The sequence below is a fragment of the Dasypus novemcinctus genome, chromosome 14 (assembly GCF_030445035.2).
Source record: "Dasypus novemcinctus isolate mDasNov1 chromosome 14, mDasNov1.1.hap2, whole genome shotgun sequence".
Taxonomy (NCBI): Eukaryota; Metazoa; Chordata; class Mammalia; order Cingulata; family Dasypodidae; genus Dasypus; species Dasypus novemcinctus.
Window position 1 is genome coordinate 31528922 of NC_080686.1, and position 14669 is coordinate 31543590.

At 37.5% G+C, this 14669-nt stretch overlaps 1 pseudogene; it reads left to right on the plus strand.

The window, feature by feature from the left end:
• The first annotated feature begins 2589 nt into the window (after positions 1-2589).
• Positions 2590-14669, plus strand: part of LOC101415896 (ras-related C3 botulinum toxin substrate 1 pseudogene) — a 137815-nt pseudogene continuing 125735 nt past the window's right edge.

Genomic DNA, 14669 nt, shown 5'->3' on the forward strand with positions numbered 1-14669 from the left:
CCATAGCCAAAAGAAGGAAAGAGGACTCCTATTTCACACCTTATCTAAAAATTAACTCAGAATGGATCAAAAACCTAAAAACAAAAGTAAGAACCATAAAGCTTCTAGAAGAAATTGTAGGAAAATATCTTCAAGTCCTGGTGGTGGGTAGTAAATTCTTAAAGGAGATAAGAGAAGGACTCAGATTAACCTTTGATGTTTAAGGTGTGCAGAAGTTTTAATTAGCTTTACTGTAAAAATGTGGAAATGCATAGAATGGATGGTAACAAATAGTGAGTAACAGCTAGTTTATAAATGGGGATATGGCTTAAAATGGTAGTCTAAGTATGTAAATGCCAAAGGTAAATGCTGGAGAGTATTATAGGAACAGAATAGCACAGTAAATCCAGAGGTGGATGAGAATTGTGGTTGATGGTACAGATGCAACAGTATCCTTTGTGAGCTAGAGCAAATGTACATCACTACTGCAGAGCAGTGGGAATGTAGAGAAGAACGGGAAAAATACAACTGGAGTGACCTACTGACTGTGGTTAGCAGTAATAATATAATATTCTTACATCTATGCCAAAGATGTACTGTGTTGATAATGGGGCAATATGGGAAATGTGTGCCAAATGTACACTATGGACGAGGTAACAATCAGATGATTATCTCATCATCAGCAAGTCTTTCACCATGGTGTGGTATGTTGAGAGAGGGGTGTTGTTTGGGAATCCTGCACATGTGCATGATTGTTTTATAAGTTGACAACTTCTGTCATAAAAATATATGTAAAAATAATAATAATAGGCTGGTTTGGGGGAAAAATACACCAAATGTAAGATAAGCACTATAATTAATAGTAAGATTTTGACAATATTCTTTCATAATTTGTAACAAACATCTCACGACAATACAAGGTATTGTTGGAGGGTTGATGTATGGGACCCCTGTATGATGTTGTGCATGTTTGCTTTGTAAGTTCACAACTTTTACTATACACTTATTGTTTATGTGTGTTCATACATAAATGATATAAAGATAATAATAATAAGGTACGTTGGGGGTAAAATACTTTGGTTAGTAGTAATATTTTGACAATGCCCTTTAATCTTTAGTTAAAAATGTTTAACAACAATGTACAATATTGGTGGTAGGGTGAGTTATGAGAGTCCTGTATGATGTTATTTCTGTTTGTTTGATAAGTCCATAATTATTATATACTTATTATTTATGGATGAGTGATATATTTCATTAATTTTTTAAAAATTTCAAAAAAATAATTAGTTATTAGTATTTGATCAAGTGCATAGAAACTAAAATATCACTCTATCTTTGTAAGCCACTTAAATTGGCAAGAGTTTTTTTCTGTAGCAGCCAACACTGACAATCAGTAGGCCAGAATTTAAGATTACCCCAATGTCACTACTACATGGGTTGATGAGGCTTTCACTCTGGGTGAGTAACAGGAAACTCGGGATAAAGGCAGGATCCCATTAGATCAGCTCAAAAGTCAACATAAATGACATCATTCCAGGACCAAAAACTTAAATAATGGCCAGCAAGGAGGACATTTGTACAGGTCAGGCCTGTGAAGGAGTGGTACCAGGATGTGGTCCCAGAGTGAGCCGAGGACACTGCTCTCTAAACCCTGACCAGTGAAGGCATCCTCAGCACTGAGCAGTGACCACAGCCCTTCCTCAGTTCCTCCCTCTCCGTGGCAGTGAACCTCGGAGGTGGCTCTGAGCTGTGGGTGATAGCATTAAACACTAATCATGTCTGCCTACCTCCATCGCTTTTTTTTCTGCTTTCATAAAAACTAGGAAAATGTGGTATCTGAGTCAATTAACTGAAAAGTGTTTAAGGTGGCAGCATACAAACTTTTAGGGCCTGTTCTACTCTCTGAAAAAGTAAACTTATAGTATGGGTGGGCACGGGAAAGAGAATGTGAGCCGGAAAGAGAATGTGAGCCAGAAAGAGCAACGTCTATACAGCCCCAGGGCAGGGGGAAACATGGAGCATTCAAGGAAATAAAAGGTAGCCAGAGAAGAAACAGGCAAGTGGCTCCAGAAAAGACTGGAAAGATAGGCGGGGAACACGTTGTACAAGGCATGATAAAACACAGTAAAGGGTTTGGTTGTACTCCTAAGAGCAATGGGAAGCAACAGGCAAGGGAAGGAGGATATGAACGACTGTCAGAACCTAACTGAGTATGAACCCAGCTGGGAGTCTTCCCCTCATGTGGCCTTGTTCTGCCCTTGCTGCCCAGTTCTGAAATTCGGAAGTCCTGTCACTAGAAGAAAACCTGGCAGACTTCACTTGCTTCTCTACGACACACGGAGGCAGCTTGCTTAGAGCAATACAGCCTGAGGTAGGCAGAACTCTAAGGCAGTCCCCGAGATTCCCGGCTCCTGGTTATTCATCAAGCACTTGTCTAGTTACTGCTGTGAACGGATTTTGCAGATATAATTAAATTTCCAAATCAGTTGATCCAAAGATAAGGAGATGAACTAGATGAGCCTGGCCTGATCACACCAGCCCTTTAAAAGCAAGGAGTTTTCTTCCCTGGTCACAGAAAGGAAATTAAGAGAAATTCAAAGCACGAGAGGGATGGATGCAAGTTCTTCTGTTCCTGAGATGGAGTGGCCTCCAGCCAGCACGACAAGGGGCCCTCAGCCCCACAGCCACAGTGAAATGGATTCGGCCAACAGTCAGCCCCTGGGAAGCGGGTTTTTCCCCAAGGCCTCCAGATGCGCGCACAGTCCAGCTGATTCCACGGCTTCAGGCTCTGAGATGCTGATCCCATCACACTGTGCCCAGAGTTCTGGCCTTCAGACCTGTGATCTAATAAGCAGGTTTGTTTAAACCAACAAGTTGGTGGTAATTTGTCACACATCAAGGTAAAACCAATACACATCTGAAAGTGGAACGGCAGTCTGTCCATTACTAGATGCGTGAGCTTGCCCTCCAGTAATCTGGGTTAAGACATACCCTCATTGGATCATACCTTAATTAAAAATATCATTTTCAAAAAGTCCTGTTTAAAATGATTTCATACACACAGGAACATGGACTACGATTAAGAGCATGTCTGTGTTGGGGTACATAATTCAATCGGCCATACAATGTTTTTAATAAAACAGCAATTTTGTCCATGGTCCAGAAATGCAGTATAAACAAATGAAGTCCATTTCCCTTTGGGGAGAGGAAATATATTTACGAATATATATTGTACTTATATATTCAGTAGGAATATAATATACTTACTGTATTGAGTAAATAAAAAGTCTTTGCCTTTGCCAATTGCTGTTAGAACACCTATTCAGTAAGTACTTTGAAACAAAGGATACCACTGAATACGTAGTTAAGGACTGAAATTTTCTGATGTAAAGTCATGACTTATCAGCCTTCAGAAAAATGATGACCAGAACTCTATGGTAGCTTACATATTACAGTGTGTTTTTGTTTGGTTTTGATGTTGTTTTGGCTTTTTTTTTTCTTTTTGTTTGTTTGTTTGTTGTTTGTTTGTTTTTAGGGGAATGGAATACTACAAGTGCAGAGGGCAAAAATAAAGACACTCTCCCACTATTCCCAAATAAAAGACCTAGGGCTACAGAAGAAGGCAGTTTTCAGGGGAGCAGGGGTAGCTCAGTGGCTGAGCATCTGTTTCCCATGTATAAGGTTGCAGGTTCAATCCCTGGTATCTTCTAAAAAAAAAAAAAATTGTAGTTACCAGAACATTAAAAGAGTGCATTTGTGAACATTAATCTATGTACTTTTTATTATTGTATTAAATAACAGGAATCTGTGGCAGATCATTCCTGAGTATGTTTTAAAAGAAATCTGCAACACAATAACAACAGCAACAACAAACCATTACTAATAATATTGCAGTTTGATGCCTTTATTAAAGTGTATGAAACGTCTGAACCTTCCCAGGTCACCAGGTTACAGATGCCTCAAACCCAGATGAAAAGGGCCACTGCTTTCAGCAGGGCTTAGTTCAAACCCATATCAGATCATAACAACTGAAGTTAGGAAATTAAAGAGAAGCAGCGCAAGCCTGGAACATTAGCTCATTAATAGTCAGGGAGTGCCTGTATCTACGAATCTATGTTAGTACTTAATCTATTTTGTTTTGTTTTGCTTTGCTTTGTTTCAAACAGAAGAGGCATGATGAGTGGAAAAAGGGATTGGTGGGCATGCTCTGTATCAAGTTCAGAAACTAAAACTGGAAGATTTAGTCAGTTGATACCCCAGATACATTTTGTGCTCAGAAAATACTCATTTGAAAATAAATTCACTCACAGTGTTTTGGACAATGAACACACTAACTGGAATTTAGTAACAGCTTGACTAATGTCTGTTAAATGTCAGAAACATAATAATGAAACTTATTAACTGGGCAGCCTAAAAAGAAAACTAGAAAACAAATAGCCTTATGAGAAAAAGTATAACATCTGACTTCATTTGATTAAACGCATCCATCCCATTATTCAAGATTTTGAAGATAACATAAGTAAAAATGAGATAGTACAGATGACCACTGGACTACAAAAATCCCTACCATTAAAATCACAGGAATTTTTAAAGCAGTTCTTTGACAGTTATATTTTCAAGACCCAAGAAACAAGTTTAAGAGTGTATGCTTACATGTAGAAATAAAAGGACTATTTCAAAGCTGTATTAAAAACTGGTTGTGATATTTCAAATAACTGGAGACTATCCAGAGAACCTTTTAGCTAATCTTTCAGTCCATGAAAAGATTTTTAAAGCCAGCATATGTTAAGAAATTATTCAGCTGATTGGCAAACAGGTAAAGTACTTCTATATTTACTTATGTCTCAAGGGAAAAAAAGGGAGTATTTCAAGTTTGGGTATTTTTATTGAAATCTTAAGGTTACTTACAATTGCTTGATTCCAAAAAGTTCTGCTATATAAAAGTATTTCTCTTTTATCTTCTGAAAGGAAACACCCATGTAATGCTGAACTCCTCTCCCTACTCTTTGTATCGAAACTCTTTCTTGTACAATACTTGCCTTTAGTCAAAGAAAAAAAAAGGTTGCCTGTCCTTTATCATATCATACCTGCATCTATTCATTATTAGATATTTTTTTCTTACAACTCTAATAGAAAAATACCCATGACATTAGCTATTTCTTTTGCCTCTTACCCTCAGTAATCAAGATTATTAGACGAACTTTACCAGCCTAGACCTTGGCAAAGAGAACACTTTATACCACTCTTTATACACTGGGTGTAAAGAAAAGCTAAAGCAGCAGAGAGACATTTCATTTATGAAACTTGTTTTACATTAGCCACAGGTGAAAGTCAAATGACAGCTTCCAGAGTAGGTAAGAAAAATTAACAAACAGACTGGCAGATGCTGGGTAAGCTGTCATTCTTTTATCAAAATAACGATTTTATAATTTAATAGGAGCTCCATGCCTCAATAATAACCTTCTCTGAAAGAAGGCATTGTCTAAGCCTTGCAGCCTGATGTGAATTCACGACTTAGAAAATCAAACGGCTTATTTTACTGATTAACTGTAATTACAGTTAATGCGTTTTCTTTAGAAAGGCTTTTAGTTAGGGAGTAATGTGACCATAAACACAATACATGACTGTCTCCTTCATTGGTTTCTGCTGCAGTATTAGCAACATTTATATCCTAAGTGATTTCAAAGAAGGATCACACGTGACCCCTCAGTTCTTGTCTCTACATGGGGTATTTTCTCAAGTTCTGTAATACAATTTTGAGCATTAAAACAGATCTGGCAGTATGGAATGGTTTGCATTTCTTTCTGAAAGTGTGTGAAGCATTACAAAGAAAGATATGTACAGACTATGAGTACATATGGAAATCTATGTGCTGTGTGGTTTCAATTATTGTAAAGGTTGTTAAAAATGTTTTCTTCTTTTGAATTCAAAGAGGGAAAACAGCCTGGAATTTCAGTTTGTAGGCTGTCTACAAATACGATTAATCTTAACTGTTAGTGGCAGAAATGTCTGTCTATTTTACCTAAAGCATTAGTTTTTCTTGAATACATGGTTCATGCAAAAGTATCTGGATTGGATTTTATAGAATGGAAAACTTAAATGAAACAAGAAAAATAGCTTGTGGTGTGAATGTTTGCTGTGTATAAATTAAATTACTAATGGCATAATTTGGTGGGTTTCTTCTTTTTCAACAAGTTTAAATGGATTAAGCTTTATTTCTATGGAAACTTGGCATATTCAGCAGTTTGCTGTTTGTGTTTTGCCTTCCCAAATCTGAGTATGTATGAGCTTTTGAATTTGGGTGTCTATTAAATGAATGTCTATTCACACTAATGTTAGCTAATGGCAGTTGCTAATGAAATCTGACTGCAGACAAGAAAGTTTTTTTTTCTTTTTAATAGAAATATGCCCTCATTTGGAGTTCTTGATAAGCAATTTGTCCTCAATTTCTTTTGTACATAACTATGCCATTTAGTTTATTTCGTAAAGATACCCAACACTTCTAATGATATTTCTTTTTAGGCTCATGTTCTGAATTAAAAGCTTTATGTGAATCAGGGATACAATGGAATAATTCAGGCTGCCATTTTTCTTGCATGACAATGGTGTTCTCTACTGATTTATTCAATAGACAATGATGTTTCCAGTTCTAAAATTAATACAAATCATCAAAGAGTAAGATGACTTACCAAATGATTTTACTCATACATCTTCTTTAATATGAATTCTGAAAAACTTGGAAGTTTGAAATTTCAGCTGCTCTGTAACAGAAACAGAGCCATCCAAACTCTTCCAGTGCTTCGAAATCCTGGTTGAGACATGATATAAGAACTTTGTGGATATCCAGCCATTTTTGTTTTATAATTTGGTGAAAATGAAGTCTCCAAAGCCTATATCCTTTGGCATGAAGTATAACTACTTTCCTTATTGTCTGTCATCACTCACTGCTAAGTAAAGAACAAAGCTTATTCAGTCTTTCCTTTCCCCTAATGGAAAAAGTTCCACTAAGTAAGCTACTGCAATAATATACAAAACTTAACTGTAAACTTCCTATAAGCTAAATCAAAGCATAAAACATGAGAAGTTGCATAGATTTCATTTATAACAAAAGTAAGAATGAATTTAATTAATGTTTCCTTAAATGACACAGATAGTTTTAAAGATTGCAGGCAAAAAGAGTTTAATATATATGAATATATGTCCATAAAGGAAATAGTATTTCTTACTTTGTTTTTTTTTTCCCACAATGATTGAAAAACTCCTCTCCATAAAGACATTCCTAAGGATATCAAATTAAGGAGTGTACATTTTTCTTGAAACAAGTATCTACTATTGAATGTAATTTTAAAATGATCTTGCAATATACTGCCTATTACTTTTTACAAAACCTAGAATGATTTCAGAAGCCATAGATGATTTAATTGAATGGCTATGTTGCATATAAAGTGCTTTTAAAAGGCATTGTGTGTTGTCACTTTGAATGACAGTACTTCACTTGTCTGTATACTGTTTTTTCAAATATAGCATAGATTGCTACAATAAATAAATATTCATGCTTTCACATATAAATTTATAGGTATATGGACATGTGTATACATATATTTTCTCATAATACTATCTGACATCCTGACTTTTTACATATGTGAAGGTATTTTATAGAGAATATTGTATAGCTTTATTCCATTTAACATATAGCATAATTTTTAAAAAAAAGGAATGCAATGCTAATTATAAACTTGGGGCTGACTATAATTTTAATAAAAATGAAAGTAATTAATAGCAATAGTTGTACTCTAATAAGTGCCAATGATATGCCATTTATATTGCTTGATAAAATCATATAGAGAAAGCTCTGGGGACCCCTCAGAGCCAAAAACAACAACAACAACAACAAAAATCCTGCCCGACTTCCTCTTTGAACTCCCTTATGTGTTTCTTCTTGAAATCTTATGAAATTTGAAATCCCACCAAGGCACCTGATCCAGATAACCAATCAAGCCTCTAATTAGTTACTTTGACACAACACATAATAAAGCCTGTCTGCCCTAAACCCACTTCTATTAAGACAGGCACACTGCTGTCCAACCAATAGGACTCAAGCTAACTTCATTTTTATGTCTATAAAGATTGCTTGCCATCCCTAGAAGCTTGAAACTTCTTTCATTTTCACAAGTGATCTGGCTTTCTTGCTGCAACAACACTTTTGGTGCCCCAAATAAAATGCTGTAATATGCAAATGACTCAGATTTGTCTTTTGACAATATATTAATTTAATCCTCATAGAAATGCTATGTGCTGTTACTATCTCCAACTTTCTTTCTTCCTTTTTTTTTAATTGGTGAGGAAACTGAAGCTCAGGCTGATTAGGTGACTTACTCAGGGTGACCTAGCTACTAAGCAGTGCGTCTAGAATTTGAACCCAAGTCTGTCTATTTTATCCTAAAACACATGTACCTCTTATTATGCTTTACTATCTCTCACTGTCCATTCAGAGTAGTGGATGGAACACTGGACTCCTTAACTTCTGTTGAAAGTTTGCCTGACACTAATAGATTTTTTCCTACCTGTTAATGCATTTTATTTGAATTTATAAGCTGTCTGCCTGGCTCTTTAGCTTCCTCAACTCTTCTGATTTTGTAATAAAACAAAACCAATGGAGCATCACGGACCCCGTGCCTGCTCAACGAGAAGAGCTACTGTCACCAGGGACATGTGATTTTAAAAAGCTCTCTGAAGTGGGCCCTCCAGAAATGCTTTAGTTTTCACCAAAATGTTTTCTTACCTTAGACTGTTGAGAATATTTGTCTGGTCCTCCACCACCTAGAGTAAACCTCAGGATGACTGTGAGACGGCATCTGTATCAAAAACATTTTCTGACTGAAGAGTCCTTATCTTCCAGTCAGAAGAGACCAAATATCCCAAATACATGGCTATATTTGAGATTTGTCCCTGCCTTAATGGTGTCTGTCCAGTGACATGACTGTTTTGAGGAAGCCTGAATTCACTTTGAGAATTGCAAGATAAGTTGAATATTAACACAACTCTTTCCTCCACCTGCTCTCAGGGACGCTATAATGTCAAGCACTCCACCTTCATTTCGGTGTCTCCAACGCTTATCACAAGGTGCTCAGTTTTTATGCTCTCAGTGGACTCTGTTGACTAAAGGGGGTGGGTGATTTTGAAGGGAGCAGGAATCCAGTCAGTCTGCTGATTCTTTCATTCAGACACATCTCCTGAGCACTTACCATGAGACAGGCACAGGGCACTCAGTGGTGGAAAAACAAGTATGATCGCATCCGCCCTGCTGCTTACACTTTCAGACATTGAATGGCTTTCCCCAAAGAACACTGAAGAGTCCTATCCAAAACCAAGGGTCCCCCTCCGACTTCCAACACCAGCTAGAAATCGTTGTTCTTACTTTCCACGCGGCTCTGTGTTCTCATCCACCCATTCCGCAGTCTGAAATATGATCCAGACGTGGTTCTGGGTTTTGAACTTTGGGAAAGAAATTTTAGCAGGGCGTCCAGTGGCATCAGTTCTGTAAAAGCATACCTTATTTTACAGCACTTCACTTTATCTTGCTTTGCAGATATTGTGTTTTATTTTGTTTTGTTTTGCTTACAAATTGAAGGTTTGTAGCTACCCTGTGTTGAGCAAGTCTCTCGGTGCAATTTTTCCAACAGCATGCGCTCACTTTGGGTCTCTATATCTCACTTTGGTAATTCTCACCATATTTCACACTTTTTCATTACTATTGTACCTGTTATGGTGATCTGTGATCTATGATCTTTCGTGTTACTATCATAATTGTTTTGGAACACCATGAACTGCACTCGTATAGGACAGTGAACTTAATCCACGCAAGTTGTGTGTGTTCTGTCTATTCCACTGGGAGTCTGTCCCCTCTCTCTCCCTCTCCTCGGGCCACCCTACTCCCTGAGACACAACAGTACTGAAATTAGGTCCATTAATAACACTGCAGTGGCCTCTCAGTGTTCAAGTAAAAATAAGTGTTGCACGTCTCACTTTAAATCAAAAACTAGAAATGATGACGCTTAGGGAGGAAGGCACGTCAGAAGCCAAGCAGGCTGAAAGTTAGGCCACTTGCAGCAGTGAGCCAAGTTGGGAATGCAAAGGAAAAGTTTTGAAGGAAATTAAAAGTGCTACTTCAGTGAACACACAAATGATAAGAAAGCGAACCAGCTTTCTTGCTGATACGGAGAAAGTTTTAGTGGTCTGGAAAGGAGAGCCAACCAGCCACAACATTCCCTTAAGCCAAAGTCTAATCCAGAGCAAGGCCATAACTCTCTTCAATTCTGTAAAGGCTGCGAGAGGTGAGGAAGCTGCAGAAGGAAAGTTTGAAGCTGGCAGATGATAGTTCAAGAGATTTGAGGAAAGAAGCCATCTTCATCACATAAAAGTACAAGGTGAAGCAGCAAGGTGTACAAGCTGCAGCAAATTTATCCAGAAGATCTAGCTAATATAATTGACAAGGTGCCTAGGCTAAACAACAGATTTTCAATGTAAGCGAAACAGCCTTCTATGGGAAAAAAGACACCATCTTCTCATTTCATGGTCTGAGGGAAGTCAATGCCTGGGTTCAAAGCTTAAAGAACAAACCGATGCTCTTGTTAGGGGCTAATGTCACTGGTGATTTAAGTTAAGGCCAATGCTCATTTACCATTCTGAAAATCCGAGAGCCCTTAAGAGTGATGTTCAATCTACTCTGCCAGTGCTCTATATCCCTGTCTACATATAATAACATGACTTTAAAATGCTGTTTGACCTAATGTAAGGGGGAAATGGAAAGGAGAAATGAGTTTATACGGCTACAAGTCTCTAAAAAAGAGTCTGGAGGTTGCCAGAGGGATTGCCCTTATGCACAACTGAGCAGAGTCTAAGAGACAGATAAAGTAGATACAACCCCAGGTATTGGTTCCTTTGAGGGCTAAAGAGACCCACGGGTTCTATGATCATGGCAGATGGGGTTCACTGCCATGTCAGATGGCCCTTCTTTGGAGCAGGTGTTTCTGCGTGATGGAACTGGGCTCAATGGGATCTCTTTTCACAAGACTTTCATGCTACTTTACTGGAATTGTAGTTGGTGTTGGGGTTTAAGATATATTTAGGGGATTTGAATCTCTGGACTGACAATATGATAGCCAGGCCCTGAGCCTCAACAGATTTCAGCTCCTACACTCTGATTTATTGGACTTACCCCACTCAGCTAAGATGGAGTTGAAGAAGGACAACCACCACACCATGGAGCCTAGAGTGCCTACAACTGAAAGCAGGAGGATTGCATCCAGTATCCATGTGGAATCTGAGCCTCCTCTTGACATGGAGGTGCAACGGACACAACCAATCCAAGGTCCACAGAGAAAAGGTGGCATTGGTGTGGGAAAAGTGGCCATGGTGGCTGATGGGTATGGGGAATGGGAGGAAGAGATGAGATGTGGAGGCATTTTTGGGACTTGGAGTTGCCCTGGATGGTGCTTCAGGGATAATCACCAGTAATTGTAAATCCTCCCAGGGCCCCCTGGATGGAACGTGGGAGAGTATGGGCCATGATGTGGACCATTGACCATGAGGCGCAGAGATGCCCAGAGATGTACTTACCAAATGCAATGGATGTGTCATGATGAAGGGAGTGAGTGTTGCTGGGGGGTGAGTGGTGGGGTGGGGGTGGTGGGGTTGAATGGGACCTCATATATTTTGAATGTAATATTTTTACAAAATGAATAAAATTTTAAAAATTAAAAAATTAAAAAATTAAAAAATTAAAAATGAATGTAATAACAAAGCCTGGGCAACAACACTACTGTTTACAACATGGTTTCCTGAATATTTTAAGCCCACTTTTGCAACCTAATGTTCAGAAAAAGAGATTCCTTTCAAATATTAAAAAATTATTGCTCATTGACAATGTACCTGGTTACCCAAGGGCCATGATGGTGATATACAAGATTAATGTTGTTTTCATGCCTTTTACTACAACATCCATTCTGCAGCCCATGGATGAAGAAATCATTTAGAATTTCAAGTCTCACTGTTTAAGAGATGCATTTCCTAAGGCTATAGCTGCCATAGTTAGTGATTCCGCTGATGGATCTGAGCCAAGTAAATTGAAAACCTTCTGGAAAAAATTTGCCATTCTAGATGCAATTAAGAACATTCATGATTCATGGGAGGATGTCAAAATATCAACATTAAAGGAGTTTGGAAGACATTGATTCCAATTCTCATGGATGACTTTGAGGGGTTCAACACTTTAGCAGAAGCAACTGCACATGTATTGGAAATAGTAAGAGAACTAGAATTACAAGTGGAGCATAAAGATGCAGCTGATTTGCTGCAATCTCATGATAAAACTTGAGTGGATGAGGAGCTGCTTCTTATAGCTGAGTGGTTTCTTGAGATAGAATCTACTGGTGAAAATGTTATATACATTATTGAAATAAACAAATTTAGAAGATTACATAAACTTAGTAGATAAAGCAGCTGCAGGGCTTGAGAGGATTGACTCCATTTTGAAAGAAGTTCTACTGTGGATAAAATGCTATCAACAGCATCATATGCTATAGACAATCTTTTGTGAAAGGAAGAGTCAATCGATGTGGCAAACTACAATGTTCTCTTGTTTTAAGAAATTGCCACAACTACCCAACCTTCAGCAACCACCACTCTGATTAGTCAGCAGCCATCGACATGGAGGTAAGACCCTCCACCAGCAAAAAAATTATGACTCGCTGAAGGATAAGATGATGGTTAACATTTTTTCAGCAATAGTACCTTCTTTAGCACTGCTGCAAAATTGTTAAAATATTACCGTTAACTATAGTCTATATGTTATATTAGTTGTATTTTTCCCATGTATCTCCGTATTCTTGTAATAGAAGAGCATCCTTGTATTTGTACTATTAATCACAATCATCTTCCACCACTGAAAATCACTAATATACAGTCTCTAACTTTTTTTCAGTTAACCTTAACCTCCCAAGACTACACCTCTTAGCCATAAGTTGGCAGTGTTCATTACACTCGCTGTAATGTGTTACTATCATCGCTACCCATTTCCACACATTTACAGTTCACCTTATTGAACATGCTATGTACATTCAACACCAGTTCCCCCTTCTCAGCACACATTCTATCTCCTACTAACCTTTACTCTATAGTTTAACTCAGTGAGTTCACTCATTGCATTTCGTTTATATTAGTGAGATCATACTATATACTTGTCCTTTTGTGCCTTACTTATTTCAATCAATATAATGTCCTAAATGTTCTTCCATGGTGTCATATGCATCCCAGCTTGATTTCTTCTAACAGCTGAATAATATTGCATTATATTTATACACCGTATTTTGCTTATCCATTCGTTGGTTGATGGACCCGTGGGTTGTTTCCATCTTATAGCAATTGTGAATAATGCTGCTATGAACATAGGTGTGCAAATGTCTGTTCACATCCTTGCTTTCAATTCTTCTAAATATATTCCTAGTAGTGGGATTGCTGGATCATATGGAAGTTCTATATTTAATTTCCTTGGTAACCACCAAATTATCTTCCACAGAGGCTACACCATTTTATATTCCCACCAGTAGTGAAGGAGTGTTCCTATTTCTCTGCATTCTCTACAGCACTTGTAGTTTTCTGTTGTTATTATTGTTGTTTTTAAATAATGGCCATTCCGTAAAGTGTGAAATGATAGCTCATTGTAGTTTTGATCTTCGTTTCCCCAATAGCTAGTGATGTTGAGCATCTTTTTGTGTGCTTTTTAGCCATTTGTATTTTTTTTTTTTGGAAAAATGTCTGTTCTTTTGACCATTTTTTAATTGGGTTGCTTGCCTTTTTATCATAGAGTTGGATTATCTCTTTATATAACATGGAGATCTAACCCTCAGTGAATATGTGATTTCCAAAAATTTTCTTCCGTTGAGTATCAAGCTTCCTTTTTATCTTCTTAAGAAAAGCATTAGAAGCACAAAAGTGTTTAGTTATTAGGAAGTCCCGTTTATCTTTATCTATTTTTTTCTTTTGTTGCTTGTGCTTTGGGTATATGGATTAAGAAACCACCACGTCCAACTAGATCTTGAAGATGTTTTGCTACAATTTCATCCAGAAATTTTCTGGTTCTAGGTTTTATACTTAGGTCCTTGATCCGTTTTTAGTTAATTTTTTAATAAGGTGTGAGATAGTAGATCTCCTTCTCTCTTTAAGCTATGGCTATCAAGTTTTCCCAGGATCACTTGTTGAATAGACTGCTCTGACCCAGCTGCGTGGGTTTGACAACTCTGTCAAAAATCACTTGACTGTAGATGTGAAGGTCTGTTTCTGAATTCTCAGTTCGATACCATTGGTCAATATGTCTATCTTTATGCCAGTATCATGCTGTTTTTACCACTATAGTTAAGAATACGCCTTAAAGTCATTAGTGAGGGTCCTCCAACTTTGTTCTTTTTAAAGACATTTTTGGCAATTCAGGACCCCCGGCCTTTCCAAATAAAATTGGTAATTGGCTTTGTCTTTTCTGCAAAAAAAGGCTGTTGGAATTTTTATTGGGATTATGTTGAATCTCTAAATCAGTTTGGGTAGAGTTGACATCATAACTATATATAGTCTTCCAATCCATGAAATGGAATGCCCTTCCATTCAGGTCTTCTTTGGTTTCTTTTAGCAATGTTTTA